This window comes from Cupressus sempervirens, chromosome 11 (genome assembly GCF_028749045.1).
Source record: "Cupressus sempervirens isolate cs-2001-9-10 chromosome 11, ASM2874904v1, whole genome shotgun sequence".
NCBI lineage: Eukaryota > Viridiplantae > Streptophyta > Pinopsida > Cupressales > Cupressaceae > Cupressus > Cupressus sempervirens.
Window position 1 is genome coordinate 333,138,419 of NC_143128.1, and position 24,094 is coordinate 333,162,512.

Below are 24,094 nucleotides of genomic sequence, written 5' to 3' on the forward strand. Positions count from 1 at the left end.
ATAAATAAAAACACATTATTAGTTTATAAATGAAGATGCAAACTTACATTTGAAGCATATACCAAATTGTTGTCATACATTTTCCCTCATTTCATGCCCACCCTTGATATTCACTTCCCAAAAGTATATCAGTTAGATCTTATCAGCAATAATTAGTTTTTGGTCCCTAAATATTTTCAAAGATCAATTTATACTAGCTTTGAGCTACCCACTTCCCAAACTAGACCACTTAACAAGCTCATCACAACAACCATCTAATAAAAAGTTAGAGCACCCAACCATTTTCTTATGGGATGCATCTTATAACTTCTTAAACAAAGAAATGTTGATCTTAGATGGTTTTGATGATTGAGTGCTAGCACACTTAAAACATTCTCTAAGTTCATATTGAACCAAGTAGTACATGTCGAGTATGATATGTAAAAATAGACCATTTTGAGTTGCAATGAGTGTCGAGTCACTCATGTGCCAAGTCACTAAGTGTCGAGTAGACAATACATTTCGAGTTATTCAAGTGCTAATCAAACGATAGATGTCGAGTAGTTCATGTGTTGAGTTAGAGACAAAATTTCAATATGTGTCCAACATCAGTAACCCTAAGTGTCGAGTAATACAAATTTGACACAATTGTTTGAGATTGCACAAACAACTATGTAAAGCATTTTTCAGCCAACCTAAGAACATAACACGATCTTTTGAAGATAAGGACAAATTTGTAAGCAAATTCCTTATGTAATTACATGCAACCAATCAGAAAAAGGGAAGGATTAAGTGGAAAAAGGATGAATCTCATCTGTAGATTCATACCTAACCCTAAGTCTTCTAGTCTTCTTAAGGAGGAAAAAACCCTAAACTTCATTAAGAGTGTGTGTGCATAAGGAATTGAAGGTAGAGAGATTAGCAAAGTTTGCACGGAGACTTAGAAGTTGTAAGAGAGCAAATTGCAGAATCAATTTTAGAAGAACAAAGGATAGAGGATACATCATTGACATATCATATCAGAGAGGATCAAGAAGGACATAATATGGATTTGATCTTTAATCAGGCTACTAGAGCTAATCACAAGATCTATTCTAAAACATCCTAATAGGTGATTTTAGTTAAATCTCCTAGCCAAAGTAGTCCTAATAGACTATTGTAAATCCTTTAACTGGGTGACATTCCAAGTGGATTTTCTAAAGTCCTTTAGCCAGGCACACTTCTAATAGAGTGTTGAAATCCTCTAACAAGGTGGGATTTAATAGTCCTTGTAAGCCTTTAACAGGGCATATCATGTCTCATGGTCAACTCGTTGTAACCAATTTAACTTTAATTGGTGACAATTTATTACTATAGTAGTGAAGAATTGTGGGTGTCATCCCCACCCTAGTTTTACCTTCTCATTTGGAGGGTTTTTGGGTAATCATATATGGTGTCAAATGTGTGATTGCTTATGTTTACATGTTTTAGATGTTTATGCTTTGCATGTTATTTCAAGTTTATCTATTGAATGCATGAGATGGATGAGTGGTGAAAAGTTTTATGGGTTCATATTTTAACTGCTAATTCACACAAACACCCCCTCCCCCCACCTCAGTAGTTCACCTTTCCTACTTCTAATTCCATCAATTGGTATCAGAACTAAGTTCTGAGAAGAAGAAGCTTTGTAGCTTAGAGGAAAGATCTTGAAATGGAAGTCTACAAGTTGAGAAAAACCATTGAGAACCAGGAGATTGAGATATATCTCATACTACATCAACTGAGTGAAGCTAGAGATGCTTTGAAGAGCTCCCTGAAGAGAAGGAAAGAGATTGTTATTGCAAAAAATGACACACAATACAAAGAGATTGATGCCACAAAGCTATTTGTTAATGGTAACTCCAGTGAATTTTTTGATGTAGAAATTGTAGATCTAATGGAAAAGAACAGAGCACAAGTTGAAGAAATCAGAAATATCAAGTTGGAGCAAGAATCACAAGCTATACTATTTTGTGAGGTGACTGAACAAAAGAATAAAGTTGTAGAAGACAAGGCCATGATTGAAGAAGACAAAAGAATTTTGGCAAATAGATTGGAAGAAAAGTCAATAGAGCTATCTAGAATCTCAAACATGTAATTGGATACCTTAAGCCAAATGATGACTGCTCATCATGAGTTGAATGTCAAGGACATTGAGATAACTACTTTAAAGTTATAGAATGAACAACTTTAGAATGAGTTACAAAGAGAAAAGGAATTAGTTGAAAGTTTCAACAAGCTAAATGAAGTCATCAAGTACTTTGAGAAACTATTGAAATCCCCTAGATCCAGTAGAGATACATCAGGATTGGGCTACACAAGCACTAAGGAAGGAGAATAATACAAAGCTACTGAGGAAAGGAACAATAAAGGTAAGAACTCTAAACCTACTTGTCATCATTGTGGTAAGAAAGGACATATAGCTAATGTGTGCAGAAGCAAGAATGCAAATCAAAATACTAAGCCTAAGCACATGACTCATTGTCACAAGTGCAAAAAACAAGGTCATCAGGCACATGAATGCAAAACCAAAACCATGCATGCTCCAAAATTTGAAGGACATTGCTACAATTGTCAAAAGTATGGACATAGAGCCTTTGAATGCAGATCCAAGTCAACGTGGTCATCAAGCAAGCCAACAAAGGTAAGAAGCTATGAAAACTCCTATAACTGGGATTACAATTGTAATGCCCTGCCTAGAGATCCTTGGAAACAAGGATTCAAATCAAGCAAAGATATTTTTTTTTTTAACAAGTATGAATGCACATGACAACATCATACAGGGATCACAAAGATAGCAATAGAAGACTTCAACACAATCCCGGCAACCAACGAATCTCCGAACACCACTACCAAACTGACACACACAAACAAAGCCAACAACGACAACACACATGATGAGGGCACAAGAAAAAACCACTCATCAAAAAAACACCAAGCTGGGGTAAAATGCAAAAACTTGAAATCTGGCTAAGCCTAAAATCCTGAAGCCCTGAAAATTGGCTAAGTCTGGATTTCTGAAGTCCTGAAATTTCCTAGAATCCATAACTTATCTCTGAGAGGTCTAAAACCTATCTCAAATGATTTGTCGCATATATTAAAATATATCTTAAGTATAAAAATTTCTTATACTTAAATGATATATTTTAAACCCCGAAGGACTACAACAGAAACCCAAAAACTGAAATACAAAGAAACCTCCTGAATACAAAATGCAACAACATAGACTTGAAGAACACCCAAAAGGGTATCCAGATCAACTATCAAAAAGATTAGAATGCTACAAAAAGTGCCCGCTGATGGCACGTGCAGGTTTTAACCAAAGTGCGTGTGACACTTTTTACTAAGGGAGGGTGACACTTCTCCCATAGTGTGTGCGACACTTTTCAAGAAGGCGTGTGATATTGGAAAAGTATCGCACGACATTTCTCATGAAGCCGTGTGACACTCTTCCAGTGTCGTACAATACTTCTCCAGTAATGCGTGCGATACTTTACAGTATTGTACAACATTCTTTCTATGGGTGTGCGATACTTTATCAGTGTCACACAATGCTGAACAAAATTTGCCCATAGAAAACAAAAACACTTGAAAAAACTCGAAAAAGGCCAAACACACAGAAAAAGCTCCACACTGGGGAGTACCGGATCCACAAAGGCTCGAGGATCGAACACTCGAGTGCAAGAGCAACACAGAAAGGAGAACATTTATCCATCTAAACTACAGCAGCAAAGAACACACTGAAAATAAACATCGCAGTGAACTGAACAACCAAACTAAGTACGTGGATCCTCCCATCCGTCAATAGCATCATAAGACCATCGTGGGTCGTAGCCATCTCCCGCGCATAACATCCCAAGCCATCGACCAAATCTTCAGTACTGTTGTAATAGGGACATCACTACTAAAACATGCACAATAACAACATAAGAAAATCTAACATGCTAGTGATAACGCATAAGATAAATCTACAGTAGATAACATCACCTATCACATGCTAAACAACAGTAAGCAACAGATATACTACTAAAGAAAATCACATCATCTAATCATATGCTAAACATCATAATAAGGGAATGCGCCAAATAAAATAACCTCATCTAAACATGATATACAAGCATCCCAAAGAAAGCATAAATCACAAGAAAGCATACTCCGGAGCCCAGAGTACCAAGTGAAGACATCTAGCAATGGTCACACTAGGACAAAAGATCGTCTCTGTACACCGATCCCTAGTAGTGGTGAAGGTAGCTACACCTCCCAACCACGTGGAACCCGTAGGTCCACACCTGCCATGTTGATGGAGATAATGATCCAACCACAAACACACAAAAATAACATCCAAGGCTAACACTCACACCAGACAGTATGATGGCTGCAACCAAGAACCTAAGACAATGCAAGGAGTACAGGTCCTGGTCAGACACTCAATACGCTACTATGTAGGGACTAACATCATGGAGAGTTGCTTGGCATAAAAAAGCCCAAGCTAGGACTTTCGCAGATTCAACATCCCTCAACGAAAAGGCTCTTGCACCCCAAACCTTTTTATTATCTTAAGTTTTATTATCATTCACACATTTTATTTAATTTTCACTTAATTAAAGCTTCCTTCGCCAACCCTCTCGACACAATGATCACCAGGCTGCGAGGTAGAAGCCCCCTTCATATGCTACCCTACCCTACCCATTCTCATCCTACGACAAGTGCCCATGGGCATGCATACTCCCATCCCAACCCCAATGATCATAACTTTCGAAAGTACCATGAAAGATCGAGCCTCGCAAGTCACTCGACAAATGTACGCGGACGTACTTGTGTGTGGCGCACCACCATCACAAAGATCATAACACAAGGACAGGAATGAGAACACAATGCAAAGAAAACACCCAACTGAAAGCAACATAGGAAGGACAGATTCTACATGAATCCCAAAGCCAATAAAACCATACATCATTAAATCACTCAATCGGCCTCAATCCGAGAGTATGGATTCTACACGAATCCCAATGATGCAACAAGACCAAACATCATGAACTCACTCAACCGGCCTCAATCCGAGAGTATGGATTCTACATGAATCCTAGCGTTCACGAACAAAAGCAAAGGTCCAAAAGAAACCATAACAAGTAACAAACCACTCAATCGAACACAAGGTCGGGAGTACGGGTGCGAAACGCATCCCAATGCAACAAAAAGGTGCAATAGTGGTTTGATTGATATCCAAATGGATCATCCAGGTCCACGTCCCACATCATGCCAAGAAAACCTGAGAAAATAGGGTGGTACGCAAAACGAGGTAAAAACCCCAAAAATTTGGAAAACTTCAAAATTAAAACCCATTTGGCCTTTGGGTTCAAAAATCCCAAAAATCCAAAAATAAATAGAATCGAACACCATATGCAAAAACAACCAGCATAACGGCGTAAAATCCCAAACCCTCATCCCAAAAAATAGGGAAATGTTCATACCCGCCCAACTGGGTAGAACTAACATACAGAAACAGAGGGGAACACTAGTTCTCAGCCTCCAAACAAATGGCTACCAAAAACAGAAGCTGAAACGGAGCAAAAACAACAAAACAGGAAAGCCCTACCTCATAGCCAAAAGGGCAAAACGGGAATCTGAACCATAAAATAAATATCTCGCACAAAAGCTGAAAATTGCGGCAATCCAAGGTTTCCCCAAGCTGGATCCAACGAGCCCAACCTCGTGACGATCTCATGCTCGTAGCTCCCACAACGAACAAAACAGTAAATCCTCATGAAGAGGATTTTGGGTTTTACTCTCCAACTTTCCAATTTGAAAGTGCGAAGTGAGGAATTAAATTCCTTTTTGGATATTTATTCACTTTTCGAGTGAATAATCGATTAGGGAAAATAACCAGCCAACCTAGTTAAATCTTGAATCGACCCAAACGAAAACAGGCTATTCCTATAAATAGGAATTCATCTATGGAAAAGCTACCATAAATTAAAATAAATCAATTAAAAAGCCCAAAAACCCAAAAACACAGAAATCACCTAATAGCTTTCGCGACAATGCGAACCTCTAAATGCATAGACACACTTACTGGTCTAATCACATAATGCAAATGAGTTCCGGTTTAATAATCACCGAAAGGTTTAAATTAAACATTTAATTAAGGATACGTCGACCATACAAGGGCAACATTGGTAAAATATGAACGGCTGAATCACTAACTCCATGTGCCACTGCCAGGGATATACATCCTGCACACTAAACAACACGATCAAGTGCAATTGCATATAATAACATAGCTGAAGCAATAAATGCATTAAATCACCTAATTTAACCATTTATTTAATTATATTAAAATAATCTATTTACATCACTCACGTTCGCAAAAGGCATAGCAACGCAAGAATGAAGTAAATAACCATAGCATTAAATCCGTCACATAACAAAATCAGAGGTATGTCCAAATACTAGATTACTAGATAGCCAGATATCATCATAAAACACATTGTCATCTCAAAATGGCATCATCATATAGTATGATTAACTAAACAACTTAGTAGTCTAAAATCCATGATACTGAAATCAAAGTGTAACATCTGACCCTCGGGTCCTCTCAAATGTAAACATAACATGAGTAACAAATATCTCTCTAATCAGAAATATAACAAGGTAAATGTCTGAAGCACATAACCAAATAATCCCACATGAACAATCTATTTAATTACTTAAGCATTTAATAATGATTGATTACTCTGCATTAAAAAGGTATTTAAAACACATAAGAAAACATAGTCGAAAACATGACTAACCACTACTACGGGAACCTAGTCTAGTGTAGCATGGTAAAAAGTACACAGTGCAATCTCTGCACACATCTCAAGGTAATCACGGAACAACCTCATGATACCACATCGATCCTCGTAACCACTGGTACAAACCTCAGCGAACCAAAAATCACATCATAATCTCAAAGATCAGTCAAAAGCATAACCAAAGCAACTAATAAAGAAACATAAATCCAAACACCTCAACGGTGTAGACCACTCAGGGTCACAATCATGATCCCATCACAACAAAAGATCAGCAAGGTTGCATCCATCAGAATGACTTACAAAAGTCAAATGGGAGAGGCACTACAACAATACAAGATATAGCTATCACTATTGTCAAGAATATGGTTATATACCTAGAAATTGTATTAGGACTCACTTCAGTGGTAACTACAAGAGATGGTTGAGTCAAACCACATGTTTTAGTTGTCACAAGACTGGTCACATCAGCAAGCATTGTCCAATTAGGTCCAAGCACCAAGTTGTGAATTTGATAAAGGTAAAGGCAAGGCAAATTTTGAACACATTAGGAATGAAATGAACAAAACATGTAAGAAGAAAGATATTGATAGTACATCAAATGGAGAAGGGATCACTTCACCTAATGGGTCAACTGGTTACACTTCATCAAACTAAGAAAATAAGAGGTATGTGGGATTGATACTTAAAGTGTTTCATTATACATTAGTTTCAAAAGAAATTAGCACTAAAATGATTCCATTAGCATGAATTAAGATGCAAGAATTTGTGGAAAATTCAAGGTTAAAATCATCAAATTTTCATGTTGTTGTCGAGTATGAAAAATCTTTTGTGTATGCCGAGTGAAAACTAGTTAATGTTGAGTTGTTGATCAAAGACTATTAGAGTTGAGTCTATAGTAGTTGTTGAGTGAAGGAAGTCTCTATAGATGTCAAATGAAATAGTAGTTGTGTTGATACCGAGTTTTATAGCTATACATGATCAAGCATTTATTGCAGAGTTGTGAAGGGTATAAGGTTGATTTTCTCCTATTTTTCATCATTAAGAATTCAAAGTGAGAACAAGCAGAGAGAAGAAGTGATTCATAAACTAGTTCAAAGGATTTGCAAGGATTCCAACAATGATCAAGCAATAGTTCATTGAATCTTAAAGGTATTCTTCATAAGCCGAGTTGCGCGTAGTTTTAAATTTGATAAACCTTAGTTTGAGAAAATGGCCTCTAGCTCAAAGAATACCAAGGAAAAAGAAGATTTTGATGTTCAATTAGTTAGAAATGAGGTTAAACAACCTAATTTCAAGTCCATCCCATACATTGCTTATAAAAATGACCTGTCAAGCACATTATCCATGATTCTGCCAAAGGTCATAATGGTACAAGATGTGAGGAAATACTACAATTGAAAAGGAGGAGCCATAGGTGACATGGAGATTAGACATGCATATGATAAATTGTGTGAAAATGAAATCCTGAAGGAAGAATTCAAAATTGTGGAGAGAAAGGGTTTGACTCATGCCCTAGATTTCCCCACAATTTTCAAAATTGAATGGATTAAAATAGTTTTGAGCAGAATTAATGATGGATGTTTGTGGTTAGAGGTTGGACTGATCAAGATTTCAAAAAGGATTGTTCATAGGGTGACTAGTTATCCAACCCTAGATTGGCCAAAGACCCTACATAGCTACTCCAAAGAGGCAATTGAGAAAAATACATGTGTTAAATGGAACAAGTGTGGTATGACCATAGATAGCATTACAAATCCTTAACTTGACTTTGTTTTTGGGGTTATTTCCCACAAGTTCTATCAATTGAGGAGGTTAAATAGTGTGCCCTACATAGTAGTGGATGTTGGTTACACAATTGTCAAGAAAGATCATACCTATGATCTTTCAGAAATTCAATTGCAACAAATAAATGAAAACCTAGGTGCCATCAGAAAGAAAAAAAAGTGCACAATGTAGGTTTGGATCAATCCTTGTGTGCATATTCTTCTTGTTAGAATCTGAAAAGATTAATAACCCAGAAAACTAGTGCAAAGAGTAAATATCTAAACTATGAATGCAAATGATACAAAATCAAAATAGCATCATAGAGTTAGTCTCCAAGAGAGTAATGCAAATGTTGGAAGCAGAATAGCATTAAGAGGATGCAAAAACAAGAGATGCAAATACAAGCCAGGTAGCATGCTTATATAGGCTAGGAAGAGGGAGGAGGTGTCAACACCAACCAATGAGGAGCAACCATCTATCGGACTAAAGATAGCAAAGTATCTTCCCAAGATAGCTAATGGATGCTCACATGTAGGAAGGTGACACCTCACAACCATTCACCTAATAAGACATGCTTTATTAACCTAAGAGAGATTATTAAAAAGTGTAGGAAAAACCTAGCAAAATAGGAAAAATAAAAAACTACACTAACACTTCTATGTGAAAAATGAATTCCCATCTTTTGGAAAAGTTGGATGGAAGACCAACAGGTCAGTGGCTATCCAAATTAATGAATATATTGAGCAAATTGGAGAGAATTTTGAGTCAGTCATGACCAACTACTTTGAAGATTTCAAGAAGTCCATGAAGCAAAAATTGAAGATACCTATTTCTTTAGTAGAACAACACTACAATGATATATATTTCCTTGTAGATATTGATTACACTTATATTCAGGTAGCAGTACCCAAGGTTAGATGGTTAAGACCCCTAAGCTATGAGATGAATGTTGATGAAGCCTCAGCTGCCATTACTACACTCATAGCAGAGGAGATTGACAAAATAACCAAGATATTTGGCAACTATGATGTAATAAATTCTAAGATCGAAATGGAGCTGAAGATAGCTTCTACATTAAAGAAGAAGGACAAGCTGGTAAGGAAACTCAAGGCTCAATTTGATGATAAGGAAGAAGAAGATAATGAAGAGAATGAAGAAGAAGAAGAAGAGATACAATCTCAAGAACCTCTAGCTTTGACCCAAGGCATGGGTGAGGACCAAGAAGAAGAAGGTGTCGAGGAGGAAGAGGAAATCAAAGAAGCACCAGCTCAATCTACACCAAAGAAGAGAAAGGCCAAGGCTCAACCTGTGGCCAAACCAAAGGCAAAGAAAACAATGAAGCCTAGCCCAAAAAAGCCAACGACACTAGCAACTAGGGCAAGTAAAAGGGCTACTGCTCAAAAGGCCAAAGAACAAGCAAAAGAGAAAACAAAGGCTACTAAGCAAGAGGGCCAAGTGCAAAAGAAATAAAGGAGAAAGTACATTGCACAACCTAAAACATATGATGAAAAGACCAAGTTTGAAGTTACAAGTCAATTTAGAGTGGTAAGTCATGCACCTAAATCTAATCTTGAAAACATCTATGATAATATTAAGGATAGTGTAGATATGATAGGTTTGAAGAATATTGATTTTGGAAAACTTGATAGAATAGAACAAAATTTAATTGAAGTATCAATTTATGCAATGATGTCTAAATTCAAGAATACTCCACTTAAATTAGGCAATACTGTGCCAAAGGAATTGTATACAATTGTTAAAAATAAGTGGCATTATTGCCTCAGCCTAGAAAAACAAATAAGGGAATCCACACTAGCCCAGGTAATGCTAGATTTGAAAAAAGGTCAAATTATCAAAGTAAATAAGAAGTATGGTAGCAGTTTGCACAAAAATACAAAGCATTCAGCATACTCCAGAATAATATTGAGGATGTTGTAAAGAAATCCACTCAAATGTGGAAGTTAATATATGGCTTAACAACATTCAAACAAGGAGAAGAGGATCTCTTTGAGAAAAGAAATAATGGAGAAGAAAAGGAAGACAAAGAAGATGAAGCAACAAAAGGAAAAGATGATGCTACTGTGGAGAAGACATAAAATAAAATGAAGGATACAACTACAACTGAAGAGAAACATGAAGAACAGAGTATGCAAGACACACAAATGTTGAGCATGAGCCCTTCACATGACACAAGCATGCCTACAGATACTGTAATTGTAAAGGATGTTCTTGATAGCTCATCTTAGAACATCAACCCATTAACTATAGAAGATCTGAAGAAGATCCTTGACCAATCCACACTGCAAGAAAGATTGTGTGAGAACCCAGTGTTGGTTAGTGTTGATGAACTTCAGAAGGTAGTAGCTGATATTACAAGGGATAAAATAAATACACAAGAACCATCTTCTGCTATCCCTTCAGCTACCAGTGCTCAACCTTTGATGTAAACATTAGAAGATACATCAAAAAAGGATGGCACAACTGTAAGAATTGATAAAGTTGAACAAAAGTAAGTCGAAGAAGAAAAGACTATAGAAGAACAAATAAGACAGATAGATACATCTATACCAACAACACAGACACAAGGTGCAAGTGAGACAATAGTAATCAATCAAGGAAGATCTAAAGAAAAGGACATACCAAAGGAGAAGGAGCAAGAAGTTGCTCAAGCATTGGTAACATTACCTACATCTGACACTCCTACAAAAGTCCTTTAGGAGCCAAGCACTAAAGTTGTACCATTGCAGATTTCAGCACCAGGCTATAGTTCATCCAAGGTTGTAAAGGTAATTCACTATGGAGATGTAACTTTAGATGAAGAAATAGTGATACCTAAATACGACTATGCAACCATTACCTTGGAACAAATAGGCTTAATGCAACAAGCCTTCGGAAAGAAAAAAAATCAAGAAATACTCAGAAAGGAGTATAAACAAAGGCAAGCACTACAGGAAATAAAAGATAGTTTCTTAGATGCCTTCAATTTTCCTACACCTAAAGAATCCAAACCAATATTAGAACAACTATCAGATATTGCAGATCAATGATGAAGACCAAGATACAAATGCTAAACTTATGGAATGGTTTGAAAGAAAACTTCAAGGGAAGGTCAATGAGAAAATATCTGGTGATATAGAATTGGCATAGGTACAATTGGCTACAAAAATTGAGATAGTGAAGAAGGTAATTTAGAACATATTCTCATTGTACACAAAATTGTATGATTCCACACTCTTCACACAAGAAACTAGCCATAGAATTCTAAGTCTAGAGAGAAACTTAAAGGTATCAGGTATGCAACTACCTCACGAACCCAGCTCAGAGTGAGAAGTATTTCCATTCATTGCTTCAACCATAGAGTCAACTAGTTGTATTAACAGCAAAAGAGGCTAATATAAGAGCCAAGTTGCTTAACATTCAAGCCTCCCTAACCCCTCATATGAAGATATCCCACAAGGAACTAGGATATGTAGAAACCTTAATGAAGAAAGATCCTAATCTTTCTAAATCTGGTGGACTAGTTCACCTTGCAGCAGAGATAGCCATCCAAATCAAGTCACTTGATGTTGCACGTGATAATTGGGATGCTACTCTGAAAATAATAATGGAGGTCTACAAGTCTTTCTTGGACAAATACACAATCAGTGTATAAACCCTTTGACATAAGTGTCAAAAAGAGGGAGATAAATAAGCAAGGGGGAGTGAGATAAAAGTGCAAAGAGGGAGATAGAAAGAAAGGGGGAGATATAGGCAAACTACAGGGGGGGAAATCATAAAAAGAGCAAATAGAAGAGTAGAAACAGAGCATATCAGATAAAGAGTATCAGCATATTTGAAGACAAAGAATATTAACAAGAGATAGAATTACTCAGAGTGGGGTATAGATTTTTGGATAATATAGGCACATTAACTCAAGGGGAGTTATAAATTTTGAGGTATATAGTTTATTACAAAATTTAAAAAATTTTGAAGTTTTGTATATAAGCCGAGTTGTGTCTCAAGAAGTTAGATTGATTATGTACAGTTAAGTGTTTTTGACACTCATGTCAAAGGGGGAGATTGTCGATCTCAGATTGGTTTTGATGATTGGGTGTCAACACACTTAAAACATTCACTAAGTTCATATTGAACCAAGTAGTACATGTCGAGTATGATATGTAAAAATTGACCATGTTGAGTTGCAATAAGTGCTAAGTCACTCATGTACCAAGTCACTTAAGTGTCAAGAAAACAATGACAACAATACATGTCGAGTGATTCAAGTGCCGAGCACACAATAGATGTTGAGCAGTTCAGGTGCCAAGTTAGAGACATAATTTCAATATGTGTCAAGCATCAGTAATCCTAAGTGCCAAGTAATACAAAATTGACATAATTGTTTGAGATTGCACAAAAACTATGTAAACCATTTTTCAGCTGACTTTAGAATAGAATACAATCTTTTAAAGATAAGGATGAATCTATAAGTAGATTCCCTATGTAATTACATGTAGCCAATTAGAAAAAGGGAAGGATTAAGCAAAAAAAGGATGAATCTCGGTCGTAGATTGATATCTAACCCTAAGTCTTCTAGTCTTCTTAAGGAGGACGAAACCCTAAACTTTATTAAGACTGTGTGTGCATAAGGAATTGAAGGTAGAGAGATCAACAAAGTTTGCATGGAGACTTAGAAGTTGTAAGAGAGTAAATTACAGAATCGATTTGAGAAGAACAATGGATAGAGGATACAACATTGACATATCAGATCAGAGAGGATCAAGAAGGACACAGTACGGATTTGATCTTTAATCAAGCTACCAAAGCTAATCACAAGATCTATGCTGAAACATCCTAACAGGTGATTTTAGTTAAATCTCCTAGCCAGAGTAGTCCTAACAGACTATTGCAAATCCTTTAACTAGGTGACATTCCAAGTGGATGTTCTAAAGTCCTTTAGCCAGGCACACTTCTAATAGAGTGTTGAAATCCTCTAACAAGGTGGGATTTAACAGTCTTTGTAAGCCTTTAACGGGGCAAGCCTTTCATAGGGTAGATCATGTCTCATGGTCAACTCATTGTAACCTTAATTGGTGACAGTTTATTGTTGCAGTAGTGAAGAATTGTGGGTGTCATCCCCACCCCAGTTTCACCTTCTCATTTGAAGGGTTTCTGGGTAATCATATTTGGTGTCAAATGTGTGATTGCCTATGTGTTTACATGTTTTAGATGTTTATGCTTTGCATGCTAGTTCAAGTTTATCTATTGAATGCATTAGATGGATGAGTGGTGAAAAGTTTTATGGGTTCATGTTTTAACTGCCGATTCACCCCCTCCGCCCCCCGCTCCCACAGTAGTTCAACTTTCCTAGTTGTAATTCCATCAAGAAACCCTTAACTACATTAGTTAATGTTATGTTTGATTTCATACTTTTAAGGTACATGTCATTTTGAATCACAACTTTTGTCTACTCATTCCATAAGGGTTTGTTTGGTTGCAGGAATAGAAATATAGGAATTGGAATTGTTATTCTGGAATAGAAAATGAGGATACATATTCCTATTCTTGTTCGGTTTAGTCAGAATTTGATAAGGAGTTCAGGGACCCAAAAAATTATGTTTTCTAAAATAAATAAAACTAGAATAGGAATACATATTCCAATTCCACCTATTTAGGTGGAATTGCAAATGCTAATTTTTTGGCCAAAATTGGAATACATATTCCTATTCGCAATTTTGATTTGGTGCACCCAAACAGAGATACAAAATTTTAAAAATTTACATATGCTTATTCCACTCATATTCCCACTGCCAAACGGCCCTAAAGATATATTAAGGAAGTAGTTTAGACTATTAAATAAAATTCTAATAATACTAAAAATACCCAAACAACATCCTAGCTCAAGAGATAAATCTATATATGAATAAATAATGAGGATGAAGACAATTTAATAAGTTACATTTATTTTGCAAGTAGTTATTTCTTAACTTTCTATTGGTGTCAAAATAAAACTAGTGGATCACCCACAAAGTAAAAATAACTAATTTTACTAACCATAAAATGAATTTAGATATAAATAAATAAATTAAAACCATAATTAGACCACCCTATGTAGAAGTCACATTAATTTTCAAAGTGCTATATTTTTAATCTCTTATTTATTTATATAAGATAGCACCAATTTAATTATCAAATTAAAACAAACAACATTTCCATCATTTAAATAAAATAAATAAGTTCATTTTTTTTAATGATATGAAACTTTCACCCATCAAGCTCTTTTTGATTTCTTCAAATTTACTTTCTAATTAAATAAACTAGAATAAATACTTGATAATGTGAATTTCACATACTTCACACAATTCTTACATCATGGTTTCCATTATTAACAGTTGCTAGCAAAATGGAAAAAAAATGAAATTCCACATATCATGAATGGAGTTTTGAGGGAAGGGTAGGTAGTCAGCATGAATCTCTACTGGAAGGAAGAGCTATTAATAATTCTTAATAAAAATGATAAAATCAAAATTAAATTAACTGATAAACACAATACATTCTATACTCATTCATATTCAATTTAGAAGAGAGAATTATTTTTTTTACATAGCATTCGTAGCTATTGGAAAAAAAATATTAAAATCAAAATTTGAAAGAGACAATCAATGCTCTCTAATCCCACAAGCTTTTATGTTGCTTCCCGAATTCTTCTGTGTATGATTTATTTTTCTTCTTATAACATTGTTTTTTCTAAAGTGTTCCTTGCTCAAACATTGCATAAATTTACACAATTTCTTAAATAAATTTTGTTAATTTCAGTTGAAGAAGTAAAGTTTCTCATTATTCATAATTTCACAATTTCTAGTTTTACTTCTCTCCAATAACACAAAATCAAAATAGAATGTAGAAAATGGGTTGTGACAAGTTTATTTTGTTATCATGAGTGGATAATTTTTTATCGAACATATATTAAATGTGAAAATAGATTTAAACAAGATATCAAGAAGTAAATGTCAATGTTGCATTAAGGCAGTAAAAGCCTTGGGGTATGATTTTATATGTCTAAAGATGGAGAATATTGTTCTCAACAAAATGTGGAAATGGGAGAATGCCAAATTGTTTAATAGGGGCGAAAGGCAAAGGATAGGGACATTTTACTCAGGCAAATGCAAATAATGTATTAATGAGCTATTTACCAAGACAATGAATGGGGATTGCACATTTTTCAATAACCATATTATTTATGCCAATGGTAGTGCCAATTGGGTGAAATATTTTGAATTTTTAAAAGTGTTTAACAGGGTGAAATGTTTTTCCTAGGATGTCACATATGGTGTAGAAACAAAATATGTGAAAAACTTTTTAAAAGGCATATTAATGTGATTCTTTTGTATTATAATATGTGGAAGAAAAATATTTTTCTTAAACACTTTTTAAATTTTGGTTATAGAGAAAAATTATATAGAATGATAATGTTTGAAAAAGAAATATGAATAGAGTGCAAAATATATATTATTGAATTTCATTAAATTTGTTTAAATGAGTGAAGACATGTTTTGTTTGATAAAAAAATTAGATAATGAAGCAAATGGGAGGTTATCATAGTCATCTTCATAAGATAATTTCAACTATAACACCAACTTGTACTTATCTCAACCATATACACAAATACCCATTTTTCAAATTCCAAGTTTTTACACCATATACAAAAATTGTGTAAACCTCACACCCTAGAAAGAACCTTTGTAACAACCCTAGCTCAAACTGTTATTCTAAGGGAATCATTAGTATCTATTGCATTAAAATCACTATTGCTTCTTCTTGCACATTTTTTCTTCCTTTTTATCCATGGAATACACCTTCTTAGACTTTTTCATTCATAGAAGCTCATCTTTTCTTTTTATAAAATTGTCTTATCCACAAGTTTTACCACTTGTTTAATCCACAACAAATTTCATAGACTCTCGTTTGGATTGTCTTGTTCTTTTATTATCCTTCACAAGAAGAATGGATGTTATAACAACAATATCGTTGTCATTAGTGAAATGCAAATTGTTTTGGTGGCTTCCATCATAATATGAGAGATGAAGTGTGGGAATATCTCCACTGTCAAAATTATGGTCTTTAAAATTCATTACATCAAGGCCCAAAGTCTAAACAATGCTCTGTAACATAGACCACCACCATACCACGATATTGTAAGAGTTGATTTTAATCACCTTCAAGATGATTAGCTAGGGTTTTGAAGAAACAATTTCCATCTGGTACTAGTTTCTCCTTTCTCATCTATAATTCATTCATCTAAGCCTCAAATTCTTCTTGGCTCTCCTCTTGCATGATAACATTGTTGGTTTTGAGGATATCCTGGTCGTCACTGAGATGCATGAGAGTCTCGTTCATCCTCTTCCAAGTTTTATCGAGTATCAGTGGCTATCTACTTGTAGGGAGGAGGTGCGGGCCTCTAATGGTGTTTGGGGATTTGTTGGTGTGGGTTGTTTGGTTACAGATGATCTCTTCAATGCTATCTCTTTGGTCCACATTGACGTCCATGCCAGATTCATGTGGATCCATACTAGTCCTACTACTTAGCATCGAAGGGACATATATATCGATGTTTTCTACTTCCTGCCTACTTCTTCCCCGTATGTCATTCACAGTGTGGAGGACGAGGGCCCATTCCTTGACTTGTACGAGTGCATCTCCAAGTTTATGGCTATGGGAGACATCGTTTTACTAGGGGATATTAATGCCCAGATCAGAGATTTGCAAACTCCTATGCATGACTTCTGCTCTGATTGGACTTGCACTTCTCAGACGGATCACGCTAGCCTAGGTCTTTAGCACACCTCAGAGGATTGTTAGGGGTCACTCTCTATTTACAATCGTCACCTCCTCCAACTCTATGAGTCCTCTAGCCTGATGATTCTGAATGGCCTCCCTTACTTTCACAGTTCTGAGTTGTTCACTTCCACGCCACACAATGGGGGTGCCAATGCTGTGGATTGTGCCCTCGCTTGTGCCCCCTTCATCCCCTTCATTCGCCACTTCATTGTCACCCACCATCCCCTGGCGGACCATGCACTTCCCAATCTCGTGCTTCACTTCTCCCACTATCATTCACCTCTTCTCCTCGTCTACCCCCCCTCCTGTACCCAGCAAGTGCACGTTCACACCCCTATTTGCTTCCACTTCTTGGAGAGTGATGGTGAACTTTTCCTCTTCCATCTTAGGCGACTCCTTCCCCTGGTTGGTTCCCTCTTGTCTTGCGAGGTCTCCTACATGTTTTACTTTTTGGCCACTATGATCTAGGAGTCTTCTCTCCTCTCCATCCCCCACTACCCCTGTCATTGTGATTTTCATTGTAGCACTTTCCTCGTGAACCGTTGGTTCGATGATGATTGTAAGTCCTTTAACCGTTGCCTGTGCTCTATGTTCTTGTCACACTCTGTTGATTTCATTAGTATTTGTCGCTCCTATACTTGTTTCCTTAGCTATAAGAAGCATTCGTTCATTTATTCTAAGTGTCGTTACCTTTGTGACACTTTATCTTGCAACCTAAAGCTCTTTTGGCATACAATGCTCCCTCATTTCTCCTCCTTGCCTTCCACCCTTGACCTCTGCTCCCTTACTGCCCATGCCTCTACTTTCTACGATATCCCTAGTCATCTTCCTCCCCTCTTTAACCCACCTCCCAGCTTCCACCTCTTTACCCCATCTAGCATTTGTGAGGTCATCAGCTTCATGAGCTCCAGTAGAGCTGTAGACGCGAAGGGTTTTCAAGTCGAGCTCCTCAAGCTCAGCATCCCTGTCCTGGTTTCCTTTCTTCTTAGGCTCTTCAATAGTGTTGTTTCCACCAGTTTCCCTAACTCATAGTCGAGGCACATCATCTATCTGATTCTCAAGATTGGCTCAGCCTCAGATCTAGGTAACTACTGAGCTATCATGATTGGGCACACTTTTTCTAAGCTCTATGGTACAACTTTAAACATTATTCTTTCTAGCAAGCTTGACACGAGAGTGTGTAGAGCTAGGGGTCAAGCTGGGCTTTAGGTTGATTACTAGACCATGGACCATATTTTGACATTGTGAGCCATCATCGAGGAGGATCGTCATTGCTCGAAGAAAGTCTATTGTTGCTTCGTGGACCTTTGTAAGCCCTTTGATATTGTCTCATTGATTGCTCTTTTCCAGAGGTTGAGAGACATTAGTATTTCAGAGATTTTGTTGACTATCATTATGAGATTATATGAGAGTATTACTAGTAGATCCAGGATGTCAAAGGGTTTCTCAACTCCTATTCAAAGAACTATTGGGGTGAAATAGGGCTGCCCTCTTTCCCCCACCTTGTTTGGTATTTATATTGATGAGCTCGAGACCTTCCTCAGAGAATCCTCACTCCTTGTGGACAGTTGCTACTTGCATCACATCTTGATCTCTATTCTCTCATTCGTTGATGACATTATCCTTTTGGCCTCCTCTTCAGTGAGTCTTCAGAGACTTCTAGATGGCTTGGCCTCCTTTTGTGACCTTCATCAGCTCTTAGTGAGCCTAAGAAAGACTTGGGTTATGGTCTTCAATTGCCTAAAGACCTCTCATTTGCACTTCTACTTCTAGGTTCATGAGATCAAGATCACCATGTCATATCGGTACCTTAGGGTCAAGTTCTCGAGACCTCACTTTAGTTTGAGACTCGTCATCCAGCCTAGAGTTAGTAAAGGGTATGGGCTCCCTTGCCATGCTTAAGAGACAGTGCTTCAAACATCACTTCTAGCACACTTCATCAAAGTTATCCCTCTTGGACTCCTTGGTCAAACCGACAGTTCTTTATGGCTTAGTGGTTTGGGGGTCCTCTCTCCTTGATTTTTGACCAGGTTTCCATCGAGCGTGTCTAGACTCTATTTCTTCGGCATATTGTTAGATGTTATCAACTCACCCCCCACAGTATTATTCTAGCCAAATTCGGGGCACATCCCTTTAGGTTGGTCACCATTTTTGACCTGATTTAATTTCTTCATCATCTTTGTGGTTTTGTCGACTCTACAAGTGACCAGTTTAAATACTCTTACTTGGCTTACCGCTCCTTTGTCATTGTGGAAGATTCCAATCTGACCCCCTCAGGCCCGTTGTTGATTCATGTAGACTTCATCTTTATTGAGCTCAATTGGGATTGATATTGACCACCCCTCTCTTCCAGTTCTTTGTCAATGCTCTTGCCCACCTCCCCTCATAGCAAGAGTTGAACCAACATGTCAGACTCAATATTTATAGATAGTATATCGCCACAACTTGGTGTAACCCTACAAGCAGGTTATGCACAAAGATGGCCTTTTACGTCGAGCACTTTCTAGTTATTAGAAATGGTATTATTGTGCCCCCTAGCTACTTGTCTTGGTGTTGGTGTCATGCCTTATGTATCTCTCTAGGCTCCTTTAGGGTTGGCTCCCATTAGCTTCGGATTCAAACAGATCACCATATGGACAAAGAGGATCGGACTTGTCACTTATGTACCGTGGGCACGACCAACACTGAGATCTATTTCATTTTTCATCATCTCGCCTACTACAAGATTCATGGGAGATTCTATTGCTTATTTAGGGAGTGCAACTCCCTCGCAGCCTTTTTTGGCTACATGGACCCGAGATTTCTTCCACTATACCTTAGAGAGACTATGTAGCTCAGCGACCACACCTTACAACTCTTATTCCCATAGAGAGTGACCCTGGTTCAACTTATCACTACTTTCTTCTTTCGCTTGTCTCCTGCATGAGGGACAAAGTGACCTTCTAGTGCCATCATCACCAACCACTCTAGATCTATGAGACCTCGTAGTTGTTATACTCGTCATCGACACCCTCCCAGCTTTTCTCAGCAGTAGTTTAGGGCACATGCTCGCCCTAGTTCGTACCCTTCAATGATTGACTTCTTTTTACCGAGGAAGGACCCTTAGTGCTTGCCTCGTCTTGTGCTCCTTGCTTCTTCTTTTATCTCCTTTATTTTTCCCTATTTGCTTTCTTTTAGTGGCACCGTTTGGTGATCTTGCTACTAGAGGTCTTCTATCTTGTATGCTTTTCAATCCCATAGACCCTTGTGGTCTCTTTTTGGACATCAATAAACTTATCTTATCTTCATGCAATAGAGCACCTAATTGAGATTTCTTGTCTTCTTTGTTTGTGGGTAATTTGGGAAAAGAAAGAGATCTTGTGATTTTAAGGTCAACAATTTTATTTTCTCTTTATTATCGCATGGAATACCTAAAGTTCTCATTCCATGTTTGCCTTGTGAGTGGAGGGATTTAGTGCAATATGATACTTAGAAACTTAACATGATCTTTAATCTTTTTCTAGATATTTCTTCTAAATGAGCTGATTAATGAAAGTTCAATCATGCTTAGTTAAAATAGTAGTTTAAATATACACATACCAAAGGCCAAGAAAAAAAACATGCTATTCACTCTCTTTATTAATTCTTAGAAATAAGATTGATAATTAATAGAAACCAATGATCACCTGTAGTGCCATTACGTTTAAACATATATAAAGAAACATATAGGGGGTATCATAGAAAGTTGGACAAGAGTGTTCATACATGATATGGAAAAGAATCAGAAATACAAACACAAAATCCAAAGATGGTGACATTCAACTTAAGCTACTCAAGAGAGATAATAAAATGACATTTTCAAGTGGAGGAAAGAAATAGTTATTGTGGTAATTGATGACAGAGATGAAGTTGGGGCTAATAGAGAATTAGATAATCACATAGAAGTACTACATTTTTGGCAAGTTGTGGGAAGAAAGTAATATGCACACTATATATAGAAATAGAGTTTACAAGAAAAACTGGTTGATATGAATGATGAGTTCTACCATGCTTACATGCATGCATTGATTAGAATGGGATATTACCGAGTAAATTACCATTACGACAAGTTTTTAGGAAGTTACTGCAAGTAATAATGTGTGTGCAAAAATAATACACCAATCATATTGATATTACAAACATTCTCTACATCAACAATATAGTGATGTAACTCAAAATAAAGCAACGTCACATGCTATTTTCCCTTTGCAACAATGCCCACAATTGCTTTGCCTACACCTACTCCTTTGTCCCCGTGGATGTTTGTTCTGGGGCTTGACTCCAGCTTTGTCCAGGTCTTGGTACAGGCCTCTTCCAAGGGTGTGGTCGTGGCTGGGAGAGCCTTGTCACCTATTTAGGAATTCGTCTTGTGCGGTGTTGCCCTAGTTGGGTCTTAGTCCTCTCCTGCCCGTGGTGTTAGTTTTGGAGGCCTCTCTGATTTTCCTATTGGGACAGCTACTGCTCCGCCTCATGTTGCTGGTAGATCTGCCATTTCTTATGTGGATGTTGTTGCTTATGAGGTCGGCATTGGTGGTTTGAATGGGCACTCGAGGCTTCGTGATTATGGAGGTCAGACTGTGCGTGTTGTGCTAGTGGCTGCAAGTAACCTGAGGATTGTTTTAGAGGCTGAAATTGTCGATGAGATATCCACTTATGTGGATGATTTCTCCTCCACTGCTACAATATTTTGTTTTAAGGGTTTTTGGCCTTCTCTGTCGGACCTGCATGCCTAGATTTGTTGTGTTTGGGAACCCTTCATTTTGAGAATAACTCAGATGTACCTTGTGGCAAGGGGTTTTTTCATTGTCAAATTTGATTCTACTGAAGATAGAAATGTCATCCTGTGCCGTGGTTTCTCTTGGTGGGAGAAGTTTCCCCTGATGGCTAAACCTTGGTATATGGATTTTGACCCGTTGAAGGAATCCTTCAATAAGATCCTCCATGGGTCAGGTTGTCGAATCTCCCCCTTCACCTATGGTTGGACTTTGTTCTGGAGGTGGTGGGGGATGCCCTCAGAGACTTCTTGTTGGTTGATATTGCATCTTCCAATGTGTTTCGGATGATGTATGCTTGCATCCTGGCTGAGACTGACATCTCCAAGGGACTCCCTAAAAAGATTAAGTTGGACTCTTTGATTGGGTCTTGGATCCAGCTACTTGATTATGAGGGTGTAGGAAATGCCACAAGACTGACCACCTTGCAGTAGTTTGCTCCTCTAAAAAATTTAGATCAAAGAAGTCTCCTTGGTGGAAGGGGATTTCAGATGAGCACTACACAGTTCAGAATGCCTCCTCTTCTGAGGATGATGGCTCTTCTCAGGACACTTTGGTGGTGGACTTGACTATTGTCTCTGATGGTATGACCACTTCCCCTCCGATGGTGACCTCCTTTGCTCTCCCTCTTTCAGATTATGTCTCTGGTGATCCAACTAATGCCCCTCCCGGGGCTCCGTCTCTAGATGTGGCTGCCCCGTCTCAAGATGTTGTTGTCCCCTCTTCTGCCAATGTACACTCCCCGATTTTGGGGGCTAGTTGTGATGCTAATGACTTTACATGACAGAAGGCTATTAGTTTGGTGGAGGATGGATGGATCAAAGTAAAAGGTAATAAGGTCAAGCCCTGCACTCCTTTTGATATGGGATTACAATCTCATAAGACGAGACCAAAAGAAAAAGCTTGAGGTTGTGGTTGTCCCATTTCTGGTTCTCCTAGCACTTTTGGCCTGTTGTTCTTTGTAGTCAAACATGGTAAGAGGCTTATTTCTTATCCTCAGTTTTACCATGGGGTTTCAAGTTCCCATTAAAAACCTGTTCGTAGGTGGTTGATGTGTTTTCATGTGGCCACCCTAGTCACAACATCTTGGTTGTTGACTTGTTTCACCTTTGGACTGTTGTTTTGTTTGGTTTGGGCTTCATTGAAAATTTCATGATTTGTAAAGGGTTTCAAGAACCCATCAAAACCTATTTTCCTTAATAAAAAACAATATAGTGATGTCATTTAATGTATAGAACACTATCAGCATAACCCTTCCACCCTTCAAAAATGCAAGTGCTAGTGTTATCAAAATTCTTGGCTTCACTAATTAATCAATTTTGTAATGCCTACAAGCTTATGTGCCCTGTACATTATACAATTCTAAATATTATACTTTGCCTCGAACAATTGGACAAAGTGTTGTGGTACATAGATGTTGTGATTTGGTGTACTGAACCTTTTTGATGGGGCCATGCATGGCCATTAAGATGTTATGAATAAAATATCAGCTATGAACTAGTTTCTTAATAAAAATATCAGCCATGTTTAATCAAGTGCACTAGGCAAAGACTCAATTTGTGTTACAAATAATTCCTCCCGTCCAAGATCCACAGCCTCTATATGCAAACTATAAAGATCAAATTGTTTCGTGGAAGTCAGTAGTACTATTCTGCAGTAACTTATAATCATGATCGTAACAAAAACTAGACAAATTCTTGTAGCAATTCTTATTTGACAAATTATTTTACTAGATAATAGAGGAATGCTGATTTAAAGTGGGGAGACTCCAATTGAAATCTATAACAGAAAATAGTGAACAACTTATTTTTGGTCTCCAATTCATTATTTCACACATTCTGTACAGTTTAATTATAATTCCATCTTCACATGAAAGAGGAAAGCCAAATAATGACAATAAATAGTTGTGTGGTAATCTTTCATAAGCAATCTACT